The sequence below is a fragment of the Nicotiana tabacum genome, chromosome 6 (assembly GCF_000715075.1).
Source record: "Nicotiana tabacum cultivar K326 chromosome 6, ASM71507v2, whole genome shotgun sequence".
In the NCBI taxonomy this organism is placed as follows: domain Eukaryota; kingdom Viridiplantae; phylum Streptophyta; class Magnoliopsida; order Solanales; family Solanaceae; genus Nicotiana; species Nicotiana tabacum.
In genome coordinates this window covers 152,429,675-152,450,045 of record NC_134085.1, presented here as the reverse complement: position 1 = coordinate 152,450,045, position 20,371 = coordinate 152,429,675, and positions in this window count along the sequence as shown.

Genomic DNA, 20,371 nt, shown 5'->3' with positions numbered 1-20,371 from the left:
TTCGAAATGGGATTATTTGTTTAATTCAGAGTCGCCACTTGGGAAAGGTTTGGTTTTGGTGTCCCAAGTCACCGGTTTATCTTGAATCTCAAATCGAGGAAATTTTCGACTTTTCCAAATGAAGTCTGCGAACCAGAAATTCTAAGTAAGGAATTCTGTTGACCCGAGGGAAGGTGTTAGGCACCCTCGAATCCCGTGGTTCTAGCACGGTCGCTTAAATTGTTATAATGGCTAAATATCTGATTTAAATACATGTTGTGACTAATGTGCTTTTATTAAGTTTAAGCCGCTTTTATTATTATCATTTATTTTTATAGAATTGCAACGTCATGAAAATGCATCTCGAACCACGTCACAATCAATGCACCCGTAGTTGTTAACACATTTCGACTCCGTTGAGACTTGGATTTGGGTCACATCAATGTGCACCCAATTTTTAAGAATATAATTTACTTAAAGTCGCGTCTAAAGAATCTAAACGCGTTATTATCTTTGGGGAAGGCAGTGAAATTCACTAAACAGTCCGTCCCAAATTCTAAGTATTTATCATGATCAATTACTGAGGGCCCCGCAATTTGCATTTTTTATTTGGCGAGGCTCGTCTCATTATTTTAGAAGGGTACCCTACAGTGGCTACATTTCTATTATTTTGTTTCCAGAGATAGGAGAATGAAAAAATATATGCTAATTGAAGTATATGTCTTGGCCTAAATCGGACTCCTATCAATTTCTGATTAATTACTTATAAAGTAAGAAAGCATCATGCCTTACGAAAATACTTTGGTCGAACAAAAGATTACATATGAGATTGATGAAATGCAATACTTAATCCGAACATCACATACGAAAAGATTTCTTGTTGAACTTAACTGAACTTATTTGGGCTAGATTAAAGGATAACTGGCAAAGTAAAATATTTTAATTTGACAAAGAATCATGTGCTAGTTAACGAAATACAACACTTAATCCGAACACTTCTCGAGTTGAACTTAACTAAACTTACGTGGACTAATCTTGACTAAAAAATAACTAAATGAAACAGGAACAGTATCGTATAAGGTCGAAACATACATGCCCATATCAACAAACGAACTACCGAGCTAAAACACAACAGGATAAACTTAGTCGAATATCAGTACATGCTTTCGAACTGCTGAATTATAAACTAATCAATTTTCACAGGCCTGTTAATGTACTATGAATATTACAGCAAATGCTTGAACTTCTTCAACCTTTTTCATTTCATGCTTTCAAACTGTTTCAATTACATCAATATGGGACTTGAAATATGTACCTGAAAATGCTGAAAGTGCAAAGGAGAAGAAGAAGAAGATGGGGAATCAGCAGCAGCAAAAAGGCAGAATTAATAGTAGCAGCAGGACAAAAATGCAGCAGCAATAGTGAGCAAGATAGCAGCAGCAATCAGAACAGCACAACAGAAAGGATTCTGTTGCGAGATGGAACTAGAGTTGAAGGAGAAACAACCCGATGAAACAACACACAGTGTGATACTCCAGACAGTCCAATTCCGAAATATACCAAATGCAGCAGAACACTAACAATAATCTCGATTGAAATTTAGAAGAAAGAACACTGCCTAACGTGTTGACAATAAATGAACTTCAGACAAACAAGACCAAGTTTCTGATTTCTTAATCTGTTTTTATCTCTTTCTTGCTCTCTTTCTATTCCTGCCAACTCTTTCTCTTTCTTTCCTATCCTCACAATGTATGTATTTCAAGCTTTCTCTTCAAAACTCCTCACAGTGTGTTTCCCCTTCTTCCTGTATTTTCTTTCCTTCCTTTTCCAATATTTTCTCTGATCTCTTTAATTCTGTATCTCCCAATTCTGTCTCTCCCCTCAATTCTGTCTATCTCCTCTCCTAATTCTGTATATCCTCCCTTTTATAAGCCTCAGTCCTACTCCTTTTAACAACCTGTTTTCAGAATATCACAGTACCCCTCCCATGTGCCTTCTATTTTCAATTCCAACTTTAGCTAATTAAGTATTAAACCCCATCAACATTCCCTGGCAGACTTACTTTTAAAAGGTTTAATACTTTTTAAACTTAAAGTAAGGTATGGGCAGTAGAATATATCTGACAGCACATGCTGTCAAATTGTTTAAAACTTAAAGGCCTTCTTAATGCAGAAAAACAGGTTGTGCACAAGGCACATGAGGTGCACCAATGCACATGCTGTGCACGAGTGCACATGCCTTCCAATTCAGAATTTAAACATAAACAATCCTTTTTACATTAACTGATCAATTCAAACAATCTATAAGTAAGCAAAACTGGTTCTTAATTGACTCAAGGCAAATGTTCATCAGAAGCAAATCGATTTACTTTGTTCAGACAGTTGAAACTAATTGACGACACATGTCGACTCGACTATATTAGCATTAACATACACAATCGTAGCCAAAAATCCGACCTTTAAACAGTATTGATACATGGTTTGAATTATACTGACTAAGCAGAAATACACTCGAGGATTCAACTAGTCAGTCCAAACTTGAAAATCAGCTACTTGCACAACATTTACATACACATTATCAGAACAAAATGGAAGGGCTTAATCAAACAACAGAGGTTTGGGTAAAGTGGACAAACAAAAGTTGATAAAATTAAAACAAATATGAACAGACTTTTAAAAACAAATCACACGGACTAAAACAAGTAAAGGAAATAAAGCAAACTCACCTTAAAACTCGAAACATCAAAAGTTTGAACTCGGATTTGGACAGACCTTTCTTAAGGCTGAACGGACTTTAATCGAAGTGTTTCTCAGATGAGAAACACTTCGATTAAGGTCCATTAGACCTTAATCTTTTTGGCTCAGACGGGCATGGGCCAGTGATGAAGAACTACAAAGTTCCAAAACTCAGATCCGGGATTCATGTTTCCCTGGTTAGATTCGGACCAAACCAAGTATGATTTGGTCACGAGGGGGGTCTGGGGAGTGTCTGGTATAAATTTAGGGTAGATCGGTGTAGATTGGGTTCCGACTCGAATCTTCAAATGAAGATTCGAGAAGGTGGGCTAGGATTCGAGGTGTGTGGTTGATGGATTTGGGTTCAGGACGTCAAGGGGGTTCTATGGTGTTAGGGGCGAGGTCACCGGCGTCCGTGCCGCTGGTTTTCATGGCGAGGGGTACAGAGGCGGCTCTAGGGTTTGGGGGTTATGGTGAAGACGATGAAGGCTGGGGTTTGGATAGGGGGGCAGGGTAGTGTTAGGAGTTTATATAGTTAGTGAGCAAATGGATCCTGGCCGTTGGATGAGATGAGATGAAGGGCCAGGATCCTTTGGCTAACAAGGGACGACGTCGTTTCAAGGATAAAGGTTTGGGGTCGGTCCGGGTGAGACGGGTCGGGTTTGTTGGTGGGTTACGGGGGACTGATCTTGGCCGTTGATCAATCTGAGATCAACGGCCCAGATCACACTGGGCTAAAACGTCGTCGTTTGGATGTCCTGGGTATCAGGTGGTGTTGGACCGGGCAGGCCTGGGTTTTGGGCTGTTTGTTTGGGCCAATTTTGTTAAAATTGGCCCAAGTCCGGAAGGGTCCTTTCTTTATATATTTTTTTTATTTTATTATTTATTTTATTTTTATTTTAAAACAAAACTAAACCAAAAATCAAATTAAAATTAAATACACACTCAATACGATTATTTGCACACTAAAATATTTCAAAACAGGTAAAGTTGAACAAAAAATAAAATCACGGACGAAGATGCCTATTCATGATTTTTTATTTAACGACCGGATTACGGTTCGAATTATGCAGGACACATATCTATTTTTGAATTTTGTTTTAATAAAGTAAATAAATAAAAATGGGCCGAAGTCACAAATAAATTAACAAGGTGCTGCACAGAAATCCAAAATTTGTACAGCAGGGCCAATTATTATTTTTACTTCCTTTTGGAGCGATTGTCGTGCGAAACAAAAATCACGTGCTCACAGTTGCCCCTCTTTGTTTGGAAACATGAAGGGTTTTCGTGCAAAGATAAAGTGAGCGTGTATGAGCGATTTTTGCCTATAGACCACTCCGTATGAAGCATGTGTTTTTTTTGAAAGATCTGACCGAATCTTGCTTCAAAGATTTCCTACATATCCTGGGCTAAACAGGAATCAGGTCAATGTAGTTCGGGAAGTTTTGGTAGCTGGGACTACCATGGGATTGTAATGTTTGCTGCTACTGTTGCTGCTATTGTCACTGCTACGTTACTGACCGCCTTATTACAACCAAATGGAAATTGGAAACTGAGCTAACTACTTATGTATATGTCAACTGCTAGTTACAAGATTCCTATCTGTGATTCTTTTACGACTTGATCTTGGGTCTTAGCTGATTCTGCTTGTAGACTCCGATCTGAATCTTGATGCTTACGAGTTGTGGTGACCTGTTTAATCTCTGGGATACTGAGTGAGACACGATTGGCAAGGTTCAGGCCCTCAATTAAACGTTGGAGTCAATCCTTTTTTCATTTATTCTGATATCTCGGGACATCTTCTTTTTTTTTTTTTCTTCTTTGATTCCGAACTGGGATTCACCTCGTGGGTCATTTCGATCCATGTGGCTCGAGGTCAGACCTGCGGGAGAAAACAAACGAACGAAATTTTCTGCCCCAGTTTCACTAGGAAAATTTCGTTAATTATTCAACAGGAAATTCATAAACTTGATGAAAGAGGATATGCATGCTCAGTTCAGGGTTGGAGCCCTAATACCGACTAGATGGGGAAAGGTTCAGTTTAGGGTTTAAAACTCTAATGCTGACTAAAAGGAAAAAGTTCAGTTTAGGGTTTAAAACCCTAATGCTGACCAAAGGAAAATTCAGTCTAGGGTTTAAAACCCTAATGCTGACTAACAGGAAAATTCAGTTTAGGGTTTAAAACCCTAATGCTGATTGCATGAAAAAGCTCAGTTTAGAGTTTAAAACTCTAATGCTGGCTGAAAGGAAAAAGTTCAGTTTAGGGTTTAAAACCCTAATGCTGACTAAAAGGAAAATTCAGTTTAGGGTTTAAAACCCTAATGCTGATTGCATGAAAAAGCTCAGTTTAAGAGTTTAAAACTCTAATGCTGGCTGAAAGAAAAATTCAGTTTAGGGTTTAAAACCCTAATGCTGATTGCATGAAAAAGCTCAGTTTAGAGTTTAAAACTCTAATGCTGGCTAAAAAGGAAAAGGTTCAGTTTAAGGGTTTAAAACCCTAATGCTGATTGCATGAAAAAGCTCAGTTTAAGAGTTTAAAACTCTAATGCTGGCTGAAAGGAAAATTCAGTTTAGGGTTTAAAACCCTAATGCTGATGCATGAAAAAGCTCAGTTTAGAGTTTAAAACTCTAATGCTGGCTGAAAGGAAGAGTTCAGTTTAGGGTTTAAAACCCTAATGTTGATTGCATGGAAAAGCTCAGTTTAGAGTTTAAAACTCTAATGCTGGCTGAAAGGAAAATTCAGTTTAGGGTTTAAAACCCTAATGCTGATGCATGAAAAAGCTCAGTTTAGAGTTTAAAACTCTAATGCTGGCTGAAAGGAAGAGTTCAGTTTAGGGTTTAAAACCCTAATGCTGATGCATGAAAAAGCTCAGTTTAGAGTTTAAAACTCTAATGCTGGCTGAAAGGAAGAGTTCAGTTTAGGGTTTAAAACCCTAATGCTGACTAAAAGGAAAATTCAATTTAGGGTTTAAAACCCTAATGCTGATGGCATGGAAAAGCTCAGTTTAGAGTTTAAAACTCTAATGCTGGCTGAAAGGAAAATTCAGTTTAGGGTTTAAAACCCTAATGCTGATGCATGAAAAAGCTCAGTTTAGAGTTTAAAACTCTAATGCTGGCTGAAAGGAAGAGTTCAGTTTAGGGTTTAAAACCCTAATGCTGATGCATGAAAAAGCTCAGTTTAGAGTTTAAAACTCTAATGCTGGCTGAAAGGAAGAGTTCAGTTTAGGGTTTAAAACCCTAATGCTGACTAAAAGGAAAATTCAGTTTAGGGTTTAAAACCCTAATGCTGATGGCATGGAAAAGCTCAGTTTAGAGTTTAAAACTCTAATGCTGGCTGAAAGGAAAATTCAGTTTAGGGTTTAAAACCCTAATGCTGATGCATGAAAAAGCTCAGTTTAGAGTTTAAAACTCTAATGCTGGCTGAAAGGAAGAGTTCAGTTTAGGGTTTAAAACCCTAATGCTGACTAAAAGGAAAATTCAGTTTAGGGTTTAAAACCCTAATGCTGATGGCATGGAAAAGCTCAGTTTAGAGTTTAAAACTCTAATGCTGGCTGAAAGGAAAATTCAGTTTAGGGTTTAAAACCCTAATGCTGATGCATGAAAAAGCTCAGTTTAGAGTTTAAAACTCTAATGCTGGCTGAAAGGAAGAGTTCAGTTTAGGGTTTAAAACCCTAATGCTGATGCATGAAAAAGCTCAGTTTAGAGTTTAAAACTCTAATGCTGGCTGAAAGGAAGAGTTCAGTTTAGGGTTTAAAACCCTAATGCTGACTGCATGGAAAAGCTCAGTTTAGAGTTTAAAACTCTAATGCTGGCTGAAAGGAAAATTCAGTTTAGGGTTTAAAACCCTAATGCTGATTGGCTGGGGATAAAGCTCGAGAATACTACACGATCTATTTTTGAGTTTTCTTGTTTTAATAGAAGATAAAAGGGAGTTTTGCGGGAACTTACCTTTTGAGTGAATTCCTTATTGCCAAAATGTTTCTTGTACCCGTGTACCTTCTTCTTTGGGCGACACCTGCTTCTTGCACGGTTGTCTTGGATTAACACCTGTTTCAACTTCTCAGACAAAGAACAATTGTTAGTTCGGAAATGACGGTTGGTTCGGTGACCTTGATCGTTCCCAATTGCTTCGTTGCGTCTTTACTTCTGTTGCGAAGTCCCGCCATTGATTTGATTCGAATGGCGAAACCTTTAGACTGCACAGGCTTGTATTTCCGGATTCTGTGATGACTTGCTTCGTAAGGACCCTTTTTTTTTGTGTCCCGTTTTGCTTGGAGGTTCTTAACGGGGAATTTATTGGAAGTATTTTGTGGGAATTTGTACAACAAAGGAAGCTCTGTGGGGATATTTACAAAGTGGATTCTTTGTGTGGATTTTTGTACAATGGGGCTGGGGATTTATCTCAAAATGAGTTTCCCAGGGTTTGTTGGGGTAAGCTTGTTGGGGAATATTTACAAAAGGACTCGCTGGGGATGCGCCGATGAAATTCCAACGGGGAGACTTTGTGGGAGATTGTACAAAATAGAAACTCTGTGGGGTTTTGTACAGGGGGAAACTCTGTGGGGATTTGTCCGAAGGTGGACTTGCTGGGGAAGATTTCAAGATTTCTCTCTTTTTTCTTTACTCCGGAACACCATCAAACGTCATGATTCATCATGCTTGGGTAATCATATCAACGAGATGAGGTGCTTTCCTTCGTGAGACGGGATTCCGTGCAAACAAACCTGCCACCTGTCCTTTCCGGTGTGTCCTGAACTCGGGGTTAAAATGCAAAAGGGATTCAAAAAGAAACAAAGAAAGGGGAGGTAAATCAGAAAAGGAACACCCTTCTCGGGACGAGGAAAACTTATCTGAGGAAGATAATGCCGGCTTTAAATAACATGACATGCTCTTTGGACTGGACGTCTGACCTTCTAAGAGCTTGCGTTTTCCTGAACCAGAACGGATCTGTGATTCCAAAACCGGTGGAACTTTGCCGAGACCTTCTTGGGGTGGCGTCATTCCTTTTCGGCCAACAGCGCCCTTCGCGGGTTTTCGCTGGCTGACCTCTCTCATTTCTCTTCCTGTCATCGCTTGATAGCACTCTTTGCGAGTTTTTACTAAACAAGCTCTCTCATTTTGGTTTCTCTACTCTCGTCGCCTCGTGGCGCCCGAAGGTTTTCACCGCCGAGACTCTCTCATTTTATTTCTCTCAATTCAGAGTGTGCTGGTCTCTATTTGTGACGCTTATTGGTTCCCCGCCATATTCGGTAATTGATTTGAAGGCTTGTGCTTGGTAAAGAGAGGTAGATGATACTAACTTCTAAACTGCTCGACGTGCCCTGGTTTCAATTTCAGGGTGAATGGGATTTTATTGTTGGTGTGACTGAACCTCAGGGAGAGGCTGCCTACGTATCCTTTCGGAATCAAGTCAAACGTAGTTCAGGCCTCAATCAATGTTTTTTTTTTTTTTGTTTCTTTTTTTTCTTTTTGTAGAGAGGATTGGGTAGTGTTTGGGAGTAGTGGGGGATAAAACCTTCGCCATTCTCAAATGTGTCAGGACCGCCTGGAGTATGATCTAGGCGTAGTATCTCTTGACTGCATCTGCATTCACTGCTGTGTTAGGGTCATTTCCTTCGATATCACCTAAATACAATACTCCTCTTGGCAATATTTTCCTTACGATGTATGGGCCTTTCCAATTTGGAGCAAACTTTCCTTTTGCTTCTTCATGATGCGGCAGAATACGCCTCAGTACCAGCTGACCTACTTCGAAATTCCGGGGTCGGACTTTCTTGTTGTAAGTACGGGCCATCCTTCGTTGGTATAACTGTCCGTGACAGACTGCAGCCATCCGCTTTTCATCAATCAACGTCAATTGCTCTAACCGAGTCTTAACCCACTCGCTGTCCTCGATTTCTGCTTCGACAATGATTCGAAGCGAAGGAATTTCTACCTCTGCCGGTATTACAGCCTCGGTCCCATAAACCAAAAGATAAGGAGTCGCTCCCACCGATGTGCGTACCGTAGTGCGGTACCCCAATAATGCAAAAGGTAACTGCTCATGCCATTGTCGGGATCTTTGGATCGTTTTCCTCAAAATCTTCTTGATGTTTTTGTTTGCCGCTTCCACGGCACCATTGGCTTTTGGCCGATAAGGAGTGGAATTCCTGTGCGTTATCTTGAATTGCTCGCACACATCCCCCATCAAGTGACTGTTCAAGTTTGCCGCGTTATCTGTAATGATAGTCGCAGGAATACCGAAGCGACAAATAAGATTTGAGTGTACAAAATCCACCACAGCTTTCTTGGTGACCGACTTGAGAGTGACAGCCTCTACCCATTTCGTAAAGTAGTCTATGGCAACTAGTATAAACCTGTGTCCGTTCGAGGCCTTTAGTTCAATTGGTCCAATGACGTCCATGCCCCAGGCGACAAATGGCCATGGTGCGGACATGGGATGCAGTTCCGTGGGAGGTGCATGAATCAAATCACCGTGCACCTGACACTGATGACACTTCCGAACGAAACTAAAGCAATCCTTTTCCATGGTCATCCAATAATAACCTGCTCGAAGGATTTTCTTCGCCAAGACATACCCGTTCATGTGAGGTCCGCACACACCTGCGTGTACTTCGTGCATGATCTTTCTTGCCTCCTCGATATCGACGCATCATAAGAGATTGAGGTCCGGGGTCCTCTTATATAACAATTCACCGCTTAGAAAGAAACCACTTGCATGTCGCCTAATGGTCCTCTTCTGATCTCCAGTAGCATGCTCTGGGTATTCTTGCGTCTTCAAGAACCTCTTGATGTCATGGTACCAAGGCTGCGTATTTGATCCCGCCTCGATTACACTGCAGTAACCGTGTCTTTCCATGATTTGGATTTCCAAAGGATCGACGTGGGCGTTGCCCGGGTAGGGTAGCATAGAAACCAGAGTAGCAAGTGCATCTGCCAGTTCATTGTGACACCTCGGAATATACCTGAACTCTATTGAGGTAAAGCGCTTGCTGAGGTCCTCCACATGTTGTCGGTATGGGATAAGTTTGACATCCCGAGTTTCCCACTCGCCTTGAACTTGCCGGATGATCAGGTCAGAATCTCCCATAATTAGTAAGTCTTTGACATCCTGATCGATTGCCATATGCATGCCCATAATGCAGGCTTCATATTCAGCTGTATTATTTGTGCAGAAGAAACGAAGTCTAGCTGTGGCGGGATAATGCTGACCGGTAGGTGAGATCAAAATTGCCCCAATCCCTATACCCTTGGCGTTCACGGCTCCGTCAAAGAACATCTTCCAAACATGAGCTTCCTCCGAGATCACTTCTACGGTGTTTACCTCTTCATCTGGAAAGTAGGTATCCAATGGCTGGTATTCCTCATCGACCGGGTTTTCGGCTAAATGATCTGCTAACGCCTGGGCTTTCATCGCCGTGCGAGTGACATAAACTATGTCGAATTCCGTAAGCAAGATTTGCCATTTAGCCAGTCTCCCAGTAGGCATTGGTTTCTGAAATATATACTTCAAGGGATCCAACCTGCTTATGAGGAATGTAGTGTGGGCTTGGAGATAATGTCTCAGCTTTTGAGCAACCCATGTGAGAGCGCAGCATGTCCTTTCCAGCAGAGTGTATTTGGCCTCGTAGCTGGTGAATTTCTTGCTCAGGTAGTAGATTGCTTGTTCCTTCTTTCCGGTTATGTCGTGTTGCCCGAGGACGCAACCGAAAGAGTTCTCCAAGACTGTCAGATACAAGAAAAGTGGCCTCCCTGGTTCTGGAGGGACCAAGACTGGGGGATTCGAAAGGTATTCTTTGACTTTATCAAAGGCTTCTTGACACTCTGTTGTCCACTTAATCGCCGCATCTTTCCTTAACAGCTTGAATATGGGCTCACACGTGCTTGTCAGCTGGGCAATAAACCGACTGATGTAGTTCAACCTGCCCAACAGACTCATCACGTCTTTCTTCGTTCTCGGGGGAGGTAAATCTCTGATGGATTTTATCTTAGTTGGATCTAGCTCAATTCCTCTCCTGCTTACGATGAAACCCAAAAGTTTGCCCGACGGAACTCCGAAAACGCATTTGGCTGGATTTAGCTTCAAGTCATACTTCCTTAGCCTCTCGAAGAATTTCCTCAAGTCTTGGATGTGATTATCCTGCGTCCTGGACTTGACTATCACATCGTCCACGTACACCTCTATTTCCTGGTGCATCATGTCATGGAAAATGGCAGTCATGGCCCTCATGTAAGTAGCCCCAGCATTCTTCAGACCAAATGGCATGACCCGGTAACAGTAGGTGCCCCAAGGCGTGGTGAAGGCGGTTTTCTCGGCGTCCTCTTCATCCATCAGTACCTGATGATACCCAGCATAACAATCTACAAAAGACTGTATCTCGTGTTTGGCACAATTATCAACGAGGATGTGGATGTTGGGCAGCGGGAAATTATCTTTAGGACTTGCTCTGTTCAGATCTCGGTAATCTACGCATACTCGAGTTTTCCCGTCCTTCTTTGGTACTGGAACCACATTCGCCAACCATGTTGTGTATTGGACTACCCGGATCACTCCTGTTTTCAGTTGCTTGGTGATCTCCTCTTTAATCTTGTCACTGACCTCGGTTTTGAACTTTCGTTGCTTTTGTTGAACTGGAGGACAATCAGGATGAATCGGCAATTTGTGAACCACTAGATCGACACCTAGTCCCGGCATGTCATCATATGACCAAGCAAACACGTCTTTGAATTCAAAAAGAAGTTGAATTATCGCCTCTCTCGTTTTCTTGTCCGTGTGAATGCTTATCTTGGTCTCCCGGATTTCTTCCGGGGTTCCTAAATTTACCGGTTCAGTGTCATTCAGATTCGGCTTAGGTTTATTCTCAAAATATTCCAACTCTCGGTTTATCTCCCTAAAAGCCTCTTCCGCATCATATTCTGGTTCTGGGTTCATTAATTCGCAGTTAAATAACTCATTGTGATCTGGGCGTGAAGTCCGCAAGCATGTCATATTTAAAGCCGCATTATTAGGACTGAAAAGGAAGATAAGAGGAAAAGTAATAAAAATCAGAACAAAAGAAAGAATAGGCAAGCAATGATGATTTTTTTTGTATTTTGTATATTTTCTTTGGAAAGTTGGAAGACAACAATGTTTACAACTAGGAATTCAAAACAACAAATGAAAAGAAGTAAACGTTCAAGTTATGTCCCGGAGATAACTTGTGACACAGGAAAGGTGGCAGGACAGGTCTACCCGGACTTCCGTCTAGTCGGGAATGGTGTGGCCTCCCAGTTTTGAAGTTGGGCATTCGGTCCCATGTACAGCATCTCAGCAGTGCTTGTGCCTTCACCTGGTTGAACCATGTGGACCTCGTAGAGCATTTCTCTCATCGCCCCACATATTTCCTCGATTTCCTCAGCTGTGAAGACCTCATCATCTTCTTCTTCAGCGTACTTTGGCCTGACGAAAGTCGCATGTAAATCCGGCAGTGGTTGAGGCAACTTCCAGCCCTCATTTCTCCTTTTCTTCGCCCATTTTTCGTCTGCTGGAGTAGGTTTGAAACCTAGTCCAAAAGGTTTCTTGATGACTGGTAAAGTAATGGGTCCTGTCATTCCCTGAAGGGTTCGTCCAAGTCCCTTTCCTGGCCTAAATCCGTGCCGGGTCATCTCTTTGGCCACCATGACCGAAGCATTAGACAAGAAAGGCTGGGGGGCAAGGTACTCCCTTTTCGTGCTGCTCTGCCAGTACCACCTCGAAAGCTTGATAGACCGTATGTTCGCTCCCTTCTCTCGGTTCAATATACGGGATGGATGGGTCCCAATAAATGGTGTGTTCGTCTTCCCCATGGACCACGATCTCTTGGTTTTCGTACTCGAACTTCACCATCTAGTGAAGAGTGGAAGGCACGGCTCCTGCCGCATGGATCCAAGGTCTGCCAAGGAGAAAATTGTAGGATGTGTCCATGTCGATCACCTGGAAGGTTACTCGAAATTCGACTGGTCCTATGACCAACAGCAGGTCTATTTCTCCCATGGTATCTCTCTTGATGCCGTCGAAAGCTCTTACGCAGACATTGTTGGGTCGGATTCTTCCGGTCCCAATTTCCATCCTTTGTAGCGTGGAGAGCGGGCAAATGTCAACGCCTGAGCCTCCATCCAACATTACCCGCTTGACATAGTAGTCCTCGCATTTAACTGTTAAATGCAAGGCCTTGTTGTGTGCCGCTCCTTCCGGGGGTAAATCATTCTTGCTGAAAGAGATTTGGTTGACGGCGAAGAATCTTTCTGTCATCCGCTCTAGTTGCTCCACCGAGGTTCCAACTGGTATATATGCTTCATTCAGGGTCTTCAGTAAGATCTTTTGATGCTCGGCCGACCTTATCAATAATGATAGCATGGACATCTACTCAGGGTGCTTGCGCAGCTGATCTATCACTTCATAATCCGGCATCTTCATTTGTTGGAAGAACAATTCCGCTTCCTCAACACTCACGGGCTTCTTTGGCGGGAAGCGCCTTTGTGTGGCGTTGTTCAGTTCTTGGGTATTTGAATACCCTCCAATGAAAGTATTTTCTGGAAGTTCTCCCATGACCTCTTTACCTTTGTACATTACCAAAGTCTTTCGATAATTCCACGGCACTGTGGACGGGTTGGTCATTGGCTTTTGTGGCACGCGTCCGATAACCACTGGCTCATTCGGCCGAGGTGGTTGAATCGTCCCCCGGACCACATAGGCCCCTTTTGGCACGTACATAGGTTTTGTCTTTTTGATCCCGGATTTCTGCGTCTTCTCAGCTTGACCTCGTGGTATGTAAAGAACTCCGCCCATTGCTGGTACCACTTTCTTCTCCACCTTCTTTTCAGGCTTGCTCTCTGCAACCTTGGCCTCCTCCTCCTTTTCTGATTTTTGGTCTATTTCAGGCCTCTTCCCCGCGTCGACAATGGCAATTATGGCTTTCAAAGCAGGGTCGAACTCTTTGTCTTCACAAATCATGCCGATCAGCGGCCCATTATTGTGAGCGGGCAATGGATTGTTAGTCACATTTGGGATCTCTTCGTCCCTTAGCACTATTTTCCCCTGCTCTATCAAATTTTCGACCACTCTTTTCAATGACTAGCAGTCGTTTGTATCATGTCCCTCAGCCCCTGAATGATAGGCGCATCTGACTCCGGCTTTGTAAGAAGGCGATGTTGGGTTTTGCCTTGTTTGAGGGATTGGTTGCAAGAAACCCAACTGGACCAACTTTGGGAACAAAGTCGAGTATGGCTCACCGATGGGCGTGAAAGTCCGCCGTCGAGGTGGCTCTTGGGGGCGGTAGTTATTCTGTGGGGGTTGTGGGTTATAGTGGTTGCGGTAAGGAGGCTGATTTCTGGGAGGTGGAGTTGGGCCTCGGCTGGCTTGTTGTGGTGGATGGTTATAAGGTTGGGCATTCATGACCATATAAGGTTGATGAGCATATGCCACATTTGAGTGGGGGTAGTAGTGTTGTGGGGCCCTTTCCGGAAAATGGGGCCTGGGATGACGATACTCCCTTGCTTCAGAGGCTGCCATAGCCGTTTCTTCCTTCTTCTTCCCCCTTGTCGTTCCTCCAGACCCGCTTTGGACAGCCTGAGAGGTTGCCCTTATGGCTGCTTGACTCAAAATCCTTCCTGTTTTCAACCCATTTTCCACCATCTCTCCAATCTTGATCGCTTCCGCGAATGGCTTACCCATGGCCGACATCATGTTTTGGAAATAGTCAGACTCTTGAGCCTGGAGAAAAGTAGTAACCATTTCCACTTCATCCATGGGAGGCTTCACTCTCGACGCCTGTTCACGCCACTTAATAGCATACTCTCTAAAGCTTTCCGAAGGCTTCTTCTTCAAATTCGACAGAGAGTTTCGGTCTGGTGCAATGTCGATGTTATACTGGAATTGTTTTACAAAATCTCTGGCGAGATCATCCCATATATGCCATCGGGACATTTCCTGATCCATATACCATTCCGAAGCTACCCCTACTAGACTTTCCCCAAAGTATGCCATTAGCAGTTCTTCTTTTCCGCCGGCTCCCCGCAATTGGTTGCAGTATTTCTTAAGATGTGCAATGGGGTCACCGTGCCCATCGTATTTCTCAAACTTTGGGGTCTTGAAACCCGTCGGCAGGTGCACGTGAGGAAACATGCACAGGTCAGGCGTAAGAGACGCTCTTTTGTCCGCTCAATCCTTGCATATTCTTCAGACTTTGTTCAAGGCTTCTCATTCTCTTGGCAATCTCATTTTGTTCTACAACTCTGGGGGCCTGATCCTGTCCTGGTGCGAGCTCGCACTGAGGCAGTAGAGGATTAGTACTGGTAGCGAACCTAGTTGGTTCCATTGAGAACGATGGTGCTTGGAATGTAAAAGAGGATGAGTCAAAGCTCGGCTTGTATGTGGCAGGTTGTGCCGTAGTTGGGCAAGGCGATGCAGTAAAGATGTTCATGCTTGCATCAGTGGCCGACATTCGGGGATGAGGCTCAGAAGGTGATCCTGCAGAGAAGGCGGAGGTGGCTGGGTACCCAAATGGAGTAGCAGGATAATTTATGGGGACATTGGACGTTCCACTTGACCTGGAGAATAATTCAGGGAATCCGGGGATGACACTTGGCGGCTCTTTCCCATTGTTCCAGTCATCCAGCATTTCCAACATGCGGAGCCGTAGGATTCTATTTTCCTCCGCAGTTGCGGATTCAGGTGTGAGGACGGCTGAGATTGAGCTCTCCTCAGAGACGGGGACTGTTTGCAATGGAATTTCCGAAGACATTTCCACACTTCCTTTTGACCTGGTGAAGTAAGTGTGAGTACTGCTTCTTGCCCTAACAACAGGTAGTTGAATACTTCTCCTTGACCTCGTGAAGTATGAGTGCGAGGCCAGACTTTCACCAAACCAACCGTCTTTTCAAAAACCCTGGAAAAATGCTCAATGACAAACGCACGGTTAATTTGTAGCAAAGAACAGATAGTTAATCTCACGTTGGGCATGATGCACCTATACAGTTAAGTGGATTACTATATGTTTGCTACGAGAGCATGCGTCATTCCGGCATTCTTATTAGTTTTCTTTCCCTTTTTTTTTCTTTTCTTTTTCTCTTTTGTTTTTCTTTTATTTATTTTATTTATTTTGCAGTAAAAGAAAGGCGACCGGATCCGATGAGGATTGCCTACGTATCACGATGCCTACGTGAATCAGATCATTACGTAGTTCGAAAAACACAAATGAGCGTGAAAGAAGCAAACTCTTTATTATTGAAGCAGTCTATTACAAACTACATTCTGCCAAAATCAAACTTTGAAAAAAAGAAAAAAAAAACAAACCTAGACTCAAAAATAGACTAAAAATCACCCTGATGGAAAAACAAACAGAAGACGCTAAGATATAGGCTTGACTTATGAGTGCATTATGGTTTTGAAAATTGGTGTCCGCGGGGCATCGTTCGGCCTCGCCGCGGTCCTAGGCGTGAGATCCCTCTCAAGTTGCTCCAGCTCGTGCATAGTCTGCTTGACGTAAACCATTACTGCCGAGGGGAAGGTGACACTGGACATGTTCTCACATCGCAGACATCGTCTGGTGATGGCGTGGGCAATGGCTTTGATCCTATCTCTGGCTTGCTTCTTCTCTACAAGCAGGCGCTTTATCTGATCGCTGCATATCTTGAAGACTTGAACATCTTGTACGCGTTGATGCTTCAATCGTCGTACTTCCAACTTCATCTGGGCTATTGAGTCATACCAGTATCTGCTCTCAATTTGGAAATCCTTGGCCTGACTAGCTGCTTTGATCTCAAGTGCTGCCATCTCTCTCTTTATCTTAGCAACAGTCTTCTCGTGGTCGCCTCCCAATTGATTCAGGTATCTGCGATGCTTATCTGTTCTTGTATCCCACTGTGCTTTGAGCTCTGCTATGATGTTTTCAGATTTCTCCAAACCATCTCGCCATTCCCTGATTTCACCTTTTAGCCCTTTTATCAGGTGCTCGTCTGATCGACGCCTTGGCTGTTTATCTGCATCCAACCTTATCTGTTTGATCTGGGCTCTGAGCTTTTCATTTTCTTGAATCAACCTGTTCCGCTCTCCCAGATCGGTAGCAACTTGCACGTTGTGTTCATATTTCAAGTTTTCCACTTGTTGCTTTAACCTGCTGATTTCGGCGCAATAGCCTCTCTCTTTTGCTAACCAATCCCACTGCTTTTGTGATGATTCGGTAAAATTCCGGATATGGGGTCTCTTAGCTGGCCTTTCATGTTCGAGTTCCCTTCTGTACCATGCAAGGTAACTTGGCGCCGTTTCTCCTTTGGCTCGATCCCGCACGCAAGTATCTGATTTCAAATATTGACCCTCATTCCAGATTTGGCGAATCTTTGCTTCTGGGAACTGTCCGTTAGGACTTATCTCAACTGCTTGAGTGCTTAGATCTTCCTCATGAGGTACTGTCTGGTATCTTCCGAACTGTCTTAAAACTCGGCAGGGTGCGTAAGGTTGAATGCTCTTAAGCCCCATCAGTAAGAAATGAATTTTAGCTGCAGACATATATAGGATCTCATCAACAGGCAACCATCCCAACGTCCATTGTATTTGGCTGGCCGTAAGAGTTTGAAAGAACGAGGTCCATGCCAGGACTCCTTTGGGCAAACTGATCTCTTTGGTTCTCGTGTAAGATTCTTCTATGCGGGTCTTTTCCGGGGAACCATGGCTCAAAATCTCGGAATGATGGCAGAGGTGCTCGGTCATCCATATCTGTAGGAGCAAGTTACAACCTTCGAAGAAATTTCCCCCAGCTTTACAAGCTGTGAGAGCTCGAAAGATGTCGGATACCACCATAGGCGCGAGAGTACTGTCACTTTGCGTGAGTAAAGTGCTGACGACCCCAGATATCTTCAAATCAATGTTTCCATCTTTCCTTGGAAATACCAGAAGGCCCAGGAACATCATCATGAATGCTACCCGTCTGTGCTCGTCCCACTTCTGACGAACTCCTTTGCTGCACAGTTTGTTGATTGGATTATTGAATCCCCCCTCATGACCGTACCTATCATATATGAAGCATGGAGTACAGAATCCGGCTGCTAGATCCGGGTTGTGGACTGTTCTAGGTATTTTCAATGAATCTAGGAACCGATGTACCGTGACGACTCTCGGGGCGACCAAGTATTTTTCCCTCAAAGGAAGTTCAGTATTCCCGATGTATCCGGCCATTTCTTCCAAAATTGGGGTGAGCTCAAAGTCAGAGAAATGGAAAACATTGTGCGCCGGGTCCCAATAGGTAACCAAAGCTCTTATGATATCTCCCCGAGGCTGGATTTCCAACAGACCCACAAGACCTTTCAGATATTTCTTAACCTCATTTTGCCCTTCAACACCTAGATCATTCCACCATAGCCGTAACTTGACAGGGATTTTGGTCATTATTGAAAAATGTTCATTTTGCATCGTGCTCATCCTGCACATTTATTAAGGTGATTTTAACAAAAATGACTGACTCAAAATATTTTACAGAGGGGAACAAGCTTTGAACACGGCCTTTAAGCACTTCGGGGACGAAGATTTTAAGGCTGTGTGGGTCTAAAAATGATAAACAAAACCCAAAAGTGGCTATTTATGCAGAGTCAGCCTTCCGGCGTCCCTTTCGGGAACATTCGGCTATTCATGTCAAAACAGCGTCACCCTATTCATTTACGACTTTTTTTTTATCGTTTTTTTTTTAAAAAAAATTAGGAAACTCAATATTGCTAACACGACCTTTCAACGCCTAGGGGACGAAGATTTTAAGGTTGTGTGGGTCAACTGGACTAAACCTTAAAAATGACCCAAAGGTGGCTGTTTATGCAAAGTTAGCCTTCCGGCGTCCCTTTCGGGAACATTCGGCTATTTATGACAAAACAGCATCACCTGACTTATTTATGACTCTTTAAAAATTTGAAACATATTTTTTGATTTTGGCTATTTTAGCAAAATGGGGGTTGAACCCGACGAGGGTTGCCTACGTATCTCACATCCGGTGAGAATCAAACCGGCGTAGTTCGGGAATATTGTAAAAATAGGAAAAATCGAATAAACCTAGAAATCAGGAATACGTATTTTTTATATTTTTTTTTGTTTTTGAAAAGAGATAAAGATTAAAGGAACGATAAAGATTAAAGGAACTATTTTTTTTTTATATATTTTTTATTTTTTATTTTTTTTAGAAAAAATTTGGACTATTAGTCTGAATTCGTAAAAGGGGTACTACAAAAGAAACAACACATTTTTAAATTATGAATTTTCGATTTTTTTTTTGTTTTTTTTTACTTTTAAAATAAATACCTTTTCTTCTTTTTTTTTTGATTTTTGAAAGTGATAAAAAAAACATTTATATATATTTTTTTTAACAAGTCTCAATAAACAAAACAGTTTTTTTTTTTTAGAAAAATTCCGGTGAGGCTTTGACACTACTTGGACATTGGTTTTATTTTCCAAAAATAAGTAATTATCTCCCCTACGCTGCTATTTTCCCTCTTTTTTTTTTTTTTAAGAACCGGTCGACATGCGGAACCGAAGCAAATAAATGCACAACATAGATAGGAATGCAGCATGATGGTCTTTTCCATTTCAGGTTGCCTGTCCTAGACGGACCCAACCCCTGTGTTGAGTCCCCTAAGTCAAATGCAATATGATGCAAATAAGTGTTCCTACTAGGGATCCGGTATGAAGTTTTGTTATACTAGGTTTAAACCTTGGTATTTGCTCTAGACTGTGTACCCGAGCGGACAACTCGAGTCGAGGAGGGGGCTACGTACCGGGGACCCGCGAGATCGTCCGGCTTTGTAACTTGTCCGACCTCTTTCTTATTTCAGGTATTGACACTAACAGAATAGGGAGTCTCGACCAGCGAGCTTCTCCCCGGAGGTAAGAAAAGAAAGGTTTCGGCACAGTTTATATACAGTTCAGATAATATCAAAAGCGGTAAAAGACAACATTTAGCACTTTTATGCAAAACATGTAATAAAGATCAGATAATAAGCCAGATATAACAATTATTCTAAGCTCGAATTCTTGGACCCTGAACCAGTGGTTCTGGGTCAGTCTCCCCAGCAGAGTCGCCAGAGCTGTCACACCTCCTTTTTGCGCGCCCGACCCCGAAGGGGTTAAATGCGCGAGGGAGTTTTTCCAATTTAAGTGACAATATTCGAAATGGGATTATTTGTTTAATTCAGAGTCGCCACTTGGGAAAGGTTTGGTTTTGGTGTCCCAAGTCACCGGTTTATCTTGAATCCCAAATCGAGGAAATTTTCGACTTTTCCAAATGAAGTCTGCGAACCAGAAATTCTAAGTAAGGAATTCTGTTGACCCGAGGGAAGGTGTTAGGCACCCTCGAATCCCGTGGTTCTAGCACGGTCGCTTAAATTGTTATAATGGCTAAATATCTGATTTAAATACATGTTGTGACTTATGTGCTTTTATTAAGTTTAAGCCGCTTTTATTATTATCATTTATTTTTATAGAATTGCAACGTCATGAAAATGCATCTCGAACCACGTCACAATCAATGCACCCGTAGTTGTTAACACATTTCGACTCCGTTGAGACTTGGATTTGGGTCACATCAATGTGCACCCAATTTTTAAGAATATAATTTACTTAAAGTCGCGCCTAAAGAATCTAAACGCGTTATTATCTTTGGGGA